Consider the following 11,148-nt stretch of genomic DNA (forward strand, 5'->3'; position numbering starts at 1 on the left):
TTTCTCCTATTTTCAGTTAAATGGTATTTTTCTAATTCATTTCACGCTGGTCATCCTTGACTAGCATTTTGCATTTTACCTTGTTGGTTCCTGGGTACATTTGCCTTTCTATGAAGGTTCTTGAGCTTCTCTCAGAGGTGCATTTAAGCTACTTGTAAACAGTTTCAACTTTCTGAGTCTTGCCTTTAAGATTTGTTAGGTGGGACTGAAGCAGCTCAGCCCAAAGGTAACTTCCTTTCTACTGATGTGAAACCACACTGAATACTCTGCCCCGCGTCCTGTGAATCATGTTCCACACTGGCTGGTGGGAAGAGGCACTTCCTTGCCACGTATGAGTACTGGATGCTGCTTTGTAATTGTTCTGGTGGTTCCCCCACCCGCTTACCCCCAAGTCGGGTATAGTTTCCTCAAACATGTGGGTTAATTAGTACACAGCTGATATTTGAGTAGGCTGTCGACAGAGCTCTTGAAGTCCCCTCTTCCTACAGCTCTCTCCTCTTCTTCTTCCTGTCATGCCAACCCTGAGACCTTGATCTCATATTTTCCATGTTACCTCTTTCTCTGCTATTCTGCCCATTGCTCTTTCTTTGCTCTGCAGCCTAAAAACACTCTCAAGAGAAGAAGCCATGGCATCATAGTGCTCACTTCATCTGTTTCCTGCCCAAAGTATTATTTGATTTCTAGTGTCTCGAAGCCATTATTTCTTAAGGGGAACGATCTGTTTATTCCCTATAACTAAATGACTCCATGTTGACTAGTAGCAGGAGTCAAGAACATGTCCTTATGGAGATGTGAACATTAGGGGTTCTTGTATCTACCTTGGTTCTTCTGTTTATCCACTTTGAGAAAGGAATAACTGACCTAAACTACTCCATTCTCTGGACTAGTAACTACTAAGGTGTGACTGGTATCTATGTGCATATATTATTAAAGCCAGATCTCTATTTTGTAAAGATAGCTAAATAAAATTAGGTAATCAATCTTTGAATGCATATACTTTGGCAATTTAAGTTGCAAAACCGGGTGACAAAACATAACTGGCGGAGTGCCACTGACTTCTCTTAGGAGATCCGTCCATCAAGAGTGATATACATATGACCAGCAGGTGGCGTAATGGTTATGTTGCTGGACTCCCACGTAGTCGACTGTGGTTCGAGTCCTGGACCCAGTGGCTTAAACTCATGCTGGGTGTGTGTGCGTGTGTGCCCAAGATCCCAAGAAAAGAATGGAGAAGGGATTGCAGCATGGCCATCCCTTCTGGGAGGTGATTTCTCGCTTTCTTTCTCTGTCTTTCTGGTGAGCACAAACACCCTACAGCAAAAATCCTCTCAAAAAAAAAAAAAAAAGTGACATGCTGACATGTGTATAAATCAAAGACTCAGTTAGTGATCTGTTATTCAACATTAGGAATGGCTACTTTTTTTTCTAATTAGAATTTAATGCAAATATAAACTCTTATATTTCCTTTGAGCCAGCGACTCATCTTGCACTTCTCTGTAGGTCCCCATATCTGACTTGGAAAGCATTACTGTGGGAGGGAGGCCTCCTTGTCTTATAGGTGCTCCAGTTAAATCCCCTGATTGCACTAATACCTTGTTGATAAACCACTGAAAACAAAATGAAAAGACTCACATCAGTAACTGGGTTTTCAATATTTCAATTGATGTTTCATGTCCATTCATTCTCTAAGCTATAAAAAAACAGAGTAGTCTATTCCTAAGTCTGAATATGGGGGGGGGAGTTCAAAAAGTTATGGGAAAATGGAATTAATGCTTGAGTTTATTTTGGTGCAAAAATTCTTGAAAATTCATGAATAATTTTTGCATTTTCCATTTGGTTACCCCTTGTGCAGAAAGACAAAGATGACACTTGACCAGTCTGTTGGGGGCAGGACACAGTCATTTCTCCTTCTTACCCAACAAAGAGAAGGATCGCCTTTATACTAATGATTTTCTTTATTGCTCCTAATTTTCAAAGATCATGATGACAGACTACAGGATTTATTTCTATTTAGGGTTCTCCTTTGACTCAGGACTGAGTTTAGTCTTCCTGTAAAAGCACCATCATATAACTAAATTATTTTTTCCTCTGTCAATTAGAATAATATTTCAGGGTTTGGAATGCAAATATTAATCACGCTAATATAATCCTTCTACAGGAATTATTTCCTACAATTTGTCGGAAGCAGTGTTGGCTAAGTAATAAGTCCAATGACTTTGCTAATTTCCTTTTAATAAGTTCATGGGGAAACATTAATAGCAGGAGTGCCCAATTTAATCTTTATCTCCTAGAATCTTTCCTGCTGGCATTCCTATCTTCAGACCCAATTTTTCACCAAGTGGTTAGCTTTCCTGATTGGCATCTTCTGTCCCCAAGTTAAAGCTTTTGTTGTGGGAAGTGACCTTCAATAAATATGCATTTTTAAAATTTTCCATCTACTTATAGCCTAATAGAAAATGTCCCTCTGTGGTGCTGTTAAATGTGTGTGGTTGGACTGAGAGAATAGAAGTATTTTAGAAGGTAGATGCAGGGACCAACAGTTGGTATAATGGCTATGTTGCTGGACTCCCATGTAGTTGACTGTGGTTCAAGTCCCAGACCTGGTGGCTTAAACTCATGCCAGGAGCGTGTGCATGTGTGCCCAAGATCCTGAAAGGAGAATGGAGGAGAAGGGATTGAGGTGTGACCATCTGCCCCCAAGGGGTTATTTCTCACTTTCTGTCTCTTTGTCTCTCTTTCTCTTTCTGGTGAGTGCACACACCCTATAGCAAAAACCTCTAAAAAATTAAAAAACAGGGGACGATAGATGCAGGTACACAGCATCACATTAAAAGACTGAGATGAAGGGCTTGGAGCATGCCTAGTGGATAGGGAGCCATATTCCACATGGCCTACTGCACGATTCAAGTCCTGAACACTGTGGATGCGTGTGTGTGTCCGTGCCCCATCAGGATGGGGAAAGGGGAGAAGGAGCTGTGCCATGGCCTTGCCCGACTAGGGAGGACTTCCCTCTCGCCTTCTCTCTCTCTGGTGAGTGCATATGCCCTCTGGCTTATAAACAAACCAATAGTCAAAAGAGCTCAAAAAAGATTAAAATACAACTAGTATAAAATAAAATATGCAGGTTTTAAGTGTTCAGTTTGATGAATTTTGACAACCATATACCCCATGTAACTATGGCCTACAGAAGATGCATAATGCCGCTATCTTCCCAGAAAGTTCTTGACCCTTTCCAGTAAATCCCCTCACACTGGTCCATAAAACCTCAATCTTATTTATTTATTTATTTTTTGCTATCGATTAGGTTTCACTGTATTTGCTACTCATTCAGATAAAATCCCGCAGCAGATACTCTTCTGTAAGGTTTACCAATGTTCCCTGTAAGCAGTTCACTCTTGTTTATTGCTGCTTCTTCAATTTATGGGTATGCGACGGTTGTCCATCTGTTCATCTGTCAGTGGACATGTGGGATCCTTTCAGGTTTTAGTAGCTGTAAACTCTCTTACATGCATCTTCTTGTTGGCATATGCGTTCCCTTCTCTCAGGTACAAACGCTGGCATGAATCACTGGCCATTTAATTTGGACCTGACTCTGAGGTGCATTGCCTTTGCTCCCTGCAATGTCAACAGTGCCAGTTTTAAAACCGGGGTCTGTGTCCAGGGCTGGGATATGGGAAGGTCCTCTCACATTCTACCTGGTGGTGAACCTGACTGGTGGCCAGTGCCTTAGGTGGGGTTGTGATCCAGGACACACGCGTATGATGTCTCTTTGGGATGCTCAACTCCAGCATGGCAGCTGGATTCCAAGAACAAGCTTCTAAGAGAACAAGGCAGGAAAGCATGACATTTGTAATAACCATTTAGACATCGCATAGCATCCACCATATGTTTGTCATATTCTATTGGTTGAAGTAGTTGAAAAATTTCATCTACATTCAAAGATGGGAGAGGGATTGTGTCTATGTTCTGAATGTTGAAATCCTAAACCCCATGGTAGAGGTGTCAGGGGGTAAATCTCCTTTGGAGGAGGTGACTTAGTCATAAGGGCAGAGTCCTCATGATCAGTTTTAGTGTCTTTATAAAATAAACCCAGAGAACAAGCTCACATATTCTATTATGTGATGACATAACTAGAAGATAACATCTATGAGAAGGAAGGTCCTTACCAGACACTGACCCTGCCAGAGCCTTGATCTTGGACTTCCTAGTTTTCATAACAGTATGAAATAAAGTCCTGTTCTTTCCTAAGTTATCTAGTTGCAGTTATTTTGCCATAGCAACCCAAACAAACTAAGATGGGGGCTGGGACTTGCATCTTCCCACTCAGTTAAAATACTGTCAACATCATGTTGTAAGAACAGTTCATGGCATGCAGTATATTTTGTCAATCAACTTTGGAACTTTTCAGAGTGTCAAGAGGCACCATCTTTGTATAGGGTAGTAGGTGTCATAAGCCTTAACAGTTTATATATTCTTCATGCAGCTGTTTTACTTCTTAATTGCAGGCTGAACCTGGTGGTGCATGCAGTGGCAGCATAATGAGCTGCAATTCTGGAAGCTGCATGGTTGACAGGGGTCCAGATCCCTGGCCTCGCCGGCCTGAAGTGTGCCAGGTGTCCACATATGTACCCAAGATCTGATGAACCACAGGGCTAGGGAAAGGGAATCCTGGCACGTCGAAACCCTACTGAGGATTCTCTCTCTCTCTCTCATGCATGTGCACATGCTCGTGCTTACAAATAAATAAATAAATAAAGTTGGAATAAAAATAAACAGGTAAATCTCAGTTTGGGGACCAGTATGCATTAGCTCCATCTTCTAACAGCCTCATTATATATACATACACACACATATATATAATATATATACAATATAAAGTTATTCATGTCATGGTGTGAGTGCATTCCCAAATCATTTTCAAAGAGTTGGAACCTAGTTCCCCTTCTCTTGAGTGTGGGATGGAACTGAGTCCCTGTACAGGGAGTAATGGCATGTGACTTTGGACATGACATAAAGGTCATTGAGACTCACTCCTTCCTGTGTCTTACATCTCTCACTTCAGAAAAAATAGTTTGCTTCATTGTAAGGAGAGGTCCAGAGGGTATGGAATTGAGGTTGCCAGCTAACCACAATGTTACGGCACCATCTTGGATTCTCAAGACCCTGTCAAACCTTCAGTCCACTATCTTCCACGTGACATCCTGACATTGACCATGTAGTACAATCGAGCCAGAACAACCCAGCGAAGCCTGACAGCCATAAATATGTCAGATCACTAAGCTCATTGTGTTAAGCGTCTAAGTTTTAGAGTAATTTGTGACCCAGCAAAAGATAATAATACATTTTATGACATTCCACTTATTAGAAAGCTATGAAGTTATTGAAAATAATATTTTCTAAGATTGGTCTGTGATATGGGAATATACTCACAATGTTATTAGCAACACAAACTGATCAACTCATATAGGTAGCATAATCTCAATTTCTTTTAAAAATTTAAATAGATACAAGGAAAGGTCAAAGGAAAAGAGAACATTAACACTTAACAGAGATTTCAATGGTAAAGAATTTAGTGTTTTTCATTTGGTCTGAGATTGAAGATCACTTCCTGGTTACACAACTATTTTATAGCTGTTCAATTAATTTAGTCTCTAATAGTTTATATAATAAGCTGTTTCGCCCTCTCTCTCTCTCTCTTTCTCTCTCTCTCTCTCTCTATATATATATATACATACCTACATCTTTATTGTATATATTATATATATGTTTGTGTATGTATATATAACAGGGCTGTTAGAAGGTGGAGCTAATGCATAATGGTCCCCAAACTGAGATGGAACTCTGAGACTGAAAGATGAAGTAAGCGACTCTGCAGAACTTTTAACTCTTGTTTGTTAGAAGGCAACCCACAGACAGAAGGGTCAGGCATGGTGACCCGATGAATTCACAGCTTCATTCTGCATGACCTTGAAGTGAAATAACTTTTTAAAGGAAAGTAGCAGGGCTACACAATAGCATCTAGTTTGAAGACATGATTGCTTCCAGATTTGCAAAATGATGACCATTTTCCTAGTAAAGGCCAGTTGCACCAGTGCGGATACAGCAAGGGTGGGTGTGAGTGGAAGGCCCCACGGTGGCGTAAGTCCTTACAAGGTGGTGTTAGTCTGCTTCATTCACACAGGGCTCATTATATTGATTATTTCATGAGACTTGGGAATAAATAAATAAATAACGTACATAAGAAACACTGTCCCCAGTTTGTAGTATTTAACAAATGTTAGCTCATTTTTGCTATATCGTAATTACCATAAGGCTTTTTTATAACACAAGTATTCTAAAATCTATAGCCGCATTACTTTGATAACTAGTAATGAACTCTTCCAAGCATTTTCTATAACATTCCTTCTTGGACTCTTTCCTGTAATATTCCTCGTGTTTCTCTGAGACTCTGCCTGATGATGTTACCATGGAGATTGCCAACAGATGTCCCATTCAATTCCTGAGCATCAATATCCTCTCCTTCTAGCAGCAGAGAACAAAGTAGCTACCATTTCTTTAAAATGCTGATATGTACACAAGAGTTTTAAATAATTTTCATCTGTTCATGTGATTAGCTTAAGAACATACTCCCATAGTGAATTTTTTAAATTTTATTTTTCATCTTTAGATTTTTATCCACGTATCATTGATTTTTGCACAAAGTATAATACAGTGATTTGAAAAAATTTTTAAATAATTAATTAATTATTTTAATTTGACCAGAGAGGGGCAGAGTGAGAGAAAGCAAAAGGGAGGGAAAGTGAGAAAGCAAGCCACTAGGTCCAGGCCTCGAACTGTGGTCGGCCATGTGGGAGTCCAGTGCCCTTAACCCACACTACTGGCCAGCCCCATGATTTGAATGTTTATAAATTTGTTTTGATAGCTAGTTTTTTCACTCCTTACTAACTATGTCAGCATTTATCCACTCACAAAGCTTCCTTGTCATATACTGACTTCTCCTTTCTCTCTCTCTCTCGTGTGTGCGTATGTGAGAGAGAGACTGTTTCTGGATTCTCGATTCTGCTTATTCATGTTTCTGTCACTGTACCAACATCATGTTCTCAGTCCCTTTTATTCTTAAAATTTATTTAAGAGTAAGAGAAAGAAAAGGGAGGAAAAGGAGAGAAAGAAAGCCACTAGGTCCAGGCCTCGAACTGTGGTCGGCCATGTGGGAGTCCAGTGCCCTTAACCCACACTACTGGCCAGCCCCATGATTTGAATGTTTATAAATTTGTTTTGATAGCTAGTTTTTTCACTCCTTACTAACTATGTCAGCATTTATCCACTCACAAAGCTTCCTTGTCATATACTGACTTCTCCTTTCTCTCTCTCTCTCGTGTGTGCGTATGTGAGAGAGAGACTGTTTCTGGATTCTCGATTCTGCTTATTCATGTTTCTGTCACTGTACCAACATCATGTTCTCAGTCCCTTTTATTCTTAAAATTTATTTATTTATTTATTTATTTATTAGTTTTTTTTTTCATAGAATGTGTGTACTCCCTAGAGAGAGACAGAGAGAGACGGAGACAGCAAAAGTGAGAAGTCATCCCCCCCTCCCAGTGGGATGATCATACTACAGTTCCTTCTCTTCCATACTGCTGGAATTTGGGGCATGCACACACATGGGCCTGGTGTGATTTTTCAAGCCACCAGGTCTGGGACTTGAACCACAATCAATCATTTGGGAGTGCAGTGCCTTAACCATCACAACACCTACTGGCCCCCAGTTCCTTCTATTTTATTATAAATCTTGATATTGGGGTCTTCCTACTCAGGGCATACTGTTTCTCTTATTCTACGTCTTCTAATTATGTTTTATACTTGTACCCATAAAGTTATCTCATCTCTATTATTAGATAGACTCCTCAGCAATGTATATTCTTGTTTTTCATAAATCAGACGTTTATAGTTAGATTTCCTAACTGTTTGTCGATGGGTTATTGAAATACAATTTATGTTCATGTATTGATTTTACACCTAGAAACCCTCTGAATTTTCTTACTGATTCCAATAATTTAGCTCTAATTTCTCTAGGGTTTTCTCTGCACACAAACATATTGACTGTTCAAGTCATTAATATTTACTTCTTCATTCTGGTTTCACAGTGTTGAATTAGAATTCCAGAAAAAAGCAACTGAAATGAAGTAGTAAGAGTGAGCATTTTGTTTTTGTTCCTGACTTTAAAGAAAATGCTTTTATCTTTCTGTAATTAAATAGGGAATGCATTACCTTTTATTACAATAAGGCTATTTCTGCTCTTTATACTTTCATAAAAAGCTTTCTTGTGAAAGTGTATTGAATTCAATTAAATGCATGTAGTATACATCTTACGTTGATTGTTTTAATTCTCCATTTTTGAATCTCAATAGATGACTTTTGTAATAGCCTTTGCGTTCTTGGTATACACTCATTGTTTATGATGCATTCATCTTTGAATACATTACAGGGTTTAGTTTATACAAACACATTTACGATTTTGCTTCTATAGTCAATAATGAAATTAGTCTAAGATAGCCCTTACTTACAATGGAAAGAAATGATTTTAAACCACTTTACAACTAGATTTGAGACCAGGCTTTCTAATTCTTTAAATAATTTCTAAACTATTAGAGTATCTGTTCCTTGAGTGATTCTTAGAGTTTTCATCTAAAACTGAATCTGGAGGGCTTTTTGTTTTGTTTTGCTTTGTTTTTGTAAATTTTAAATACTTAACTTTGGATTTATATATAGTTATACTTCTATTCAAAATATTCTGCTTCTAATATTGAGCAATTTTTTATATCATAGGTCTCCCATCGTAGGACATTGCCTACTTCATTTTTTTCTAATTAATTTCTTATACTGTTCTTATAATCTTTTACTTTTAAAAACCTTATGAAATTACTGCTTTTAAAACTTTTACTTTATCAGTCTTGCTAGATGTTTTTCTATTTTATTGTTTTTTTTTTAAAGTTTTGAGTTTTTGTCCCTTTTCTAAAAAATGCACTTGTTATTTATTTATTTATTTATTTATTTATTTATTTGGAGAGGTTTTCGCTATAGGGCGTGTGTGCTCACCAGACAGACAGAGAGAGACATAGAGACAGAAAGTGAGAAATCACCCCCCCACGGGGGATGGTCACGCCGCAATCCCTTCTCCTCCATTCTCCTCTTGGGATCTTGGGCATGCATGCACACACACCCAGCATGAGTTTTAAGCCACCGGGTCCAGGACGCGAACCGCGGTCGACTATGTAGGAGTCCAGCAACATAGCCATTACGCTAACTGCTGGTTCCCAAAATGTTATTTATTTTATAAATTTCTGCATGTATCTTATAACTTTCTTCTGTTTCATTATTTTTATTCATTTGCTCATTCCTAAGACATGCTGAGTTAAAATACTAAGCATTTTTTACTGAACTTCTTTGGTAATATTAATATGATTCTAAATATCTCTATGGTTCTTCAATTTTATGAAGCAGTATTTCTATTTTTATTATTTATTTGTTTATTTTATTCATGATGATGCATGTGCATGCATGAGAAAGTGAGAGAGAAGCACCTTCAACTGATCTGGTCACACTGTGACCCCTTCCTCTAGTCCTCCAACTGCTCAGGGTCTTGTGCATGTGCTAATGCATCTGGAGTTTCAGGTCAGCCAGGCTGAGGATATGCAACCACAGTCAGCCCTGTGGCTCAGTACTGTAATACAGTTGACTATGGAATACATCACCTAGGCTGGGTGAAAGAAGTAGTATTTTTAATCTCTTTCTAGATATTATCTCATTGTCATTATACTCTTTTTTGAGGCATGGTTTGCTTTGATAGTTCTTAAAGTATGCATTATTTCTTTAAAGAAATATGTACTAGCCTCATTGTTGTAAAGTTTATCGTGACTCGTTTTGGGACCTAGATAATGTAATAGTTTTTGTTTGCTTATGTTTTGGTTTACTATACATCACATACTCTCACCAGAGAGAGATAGAGAGAGGAAAAGTGAAACCATCCTCAGGAGTAATGGTCACACCACAATTCCTTTGCTTCCTGGGACCTGGGGCATGCATACACATGTACCTGCTGTGATTTTCAAACTGACAGGCCTAAGACTCAAACCGTGGTCAACCATGTGGCCACCATCCAGCACTCAACAACCATGTCACCTGCTCTCCCCACATAATACATTTTATTTATTTATTTATTATTTATTTTAGAGATATTTTTAGCATAGGGCATGCGTGCTTTCAGGAGAGACAGAGAGAGACAGAAAGCAACCCCCAGGGTAATGGCCATGCCACAATACCTTCTCCCCATTCTCCTCTCGGGATTTGGGGCACACATACACACCCAACCAGCATGAATTTTAAGCCACCAATTCTGGGACTCGAACTACAGTTGACTACATGGAAATCCAGCGACATAACATTATACCATCTGCTGATCCCACCTCTAATACATTTTAATAAATGTTCTAACATTAATATTTTGGAGTGAAGGGTTCTGTATGCGTTTTTTATGTCAAGGTGTTTCATAATTGTAACATTAAGCTATCCTTTATCCTTTTTAATAGTTCACATATTTACATCTTAATTACTGAAACAGGTTATTTTGATAATTTCCCTCAAAAATAGACAATTTTTGTTTTCCTTCTGTAATTCTGTCATTTATTTATTTATTTAAAATTTTGGCAGAAGGCATGTGCACCCACAGGAAAGAGACAGAGGGAGAAAAAATGAGAAAGCACCCCTCCTTCATGGGGAATGGTCACTTTGCAATCTCCTCCATTTGTTCCTCCTTTCTGGGTTTTGGACACACATGCCCAGTGTGTTTTTCAAGCTTCTGGGTCCAGGATTGAATCATGCAGTCAGCCATGTGGGATCCAGCTCATGTAACAACCAGTCCATGGGCTGGCATTTTTTTTTTCTTTCGTATGTATCTTGAAGCATTGAGCTAGAAACATAAAATGTAAATCATGTAAATGTAGTTTTCCTAAAGAAAGTTACCTATTGTCATTACATAGACTTTTTTAAAAATAATTTTTTGTCTTCACTTTATTTATTTATTTTATTTATTTAAATTTGACAAGAAAGGGACAGAGTGAGAGAGAGAAAGGTAGGGAAGGTGGCTAAGAA

The sequence above is a fragment of the Tupaia chinensis genome, unplaced genomic scaffold, assembly GCF_000334495.1.
Source record: "Tupaia chinensis unplaced genomic scaffold, TupChi_1.0 Scaffold149713_1, whole genome shotgun sequence".
NCBI classification, from domain to species: Eukaryota; Metazoa; Chordata; class Mammalia; order Scandentia; family Tupaiidae; genus Tupaia; species Tupaia belangeri.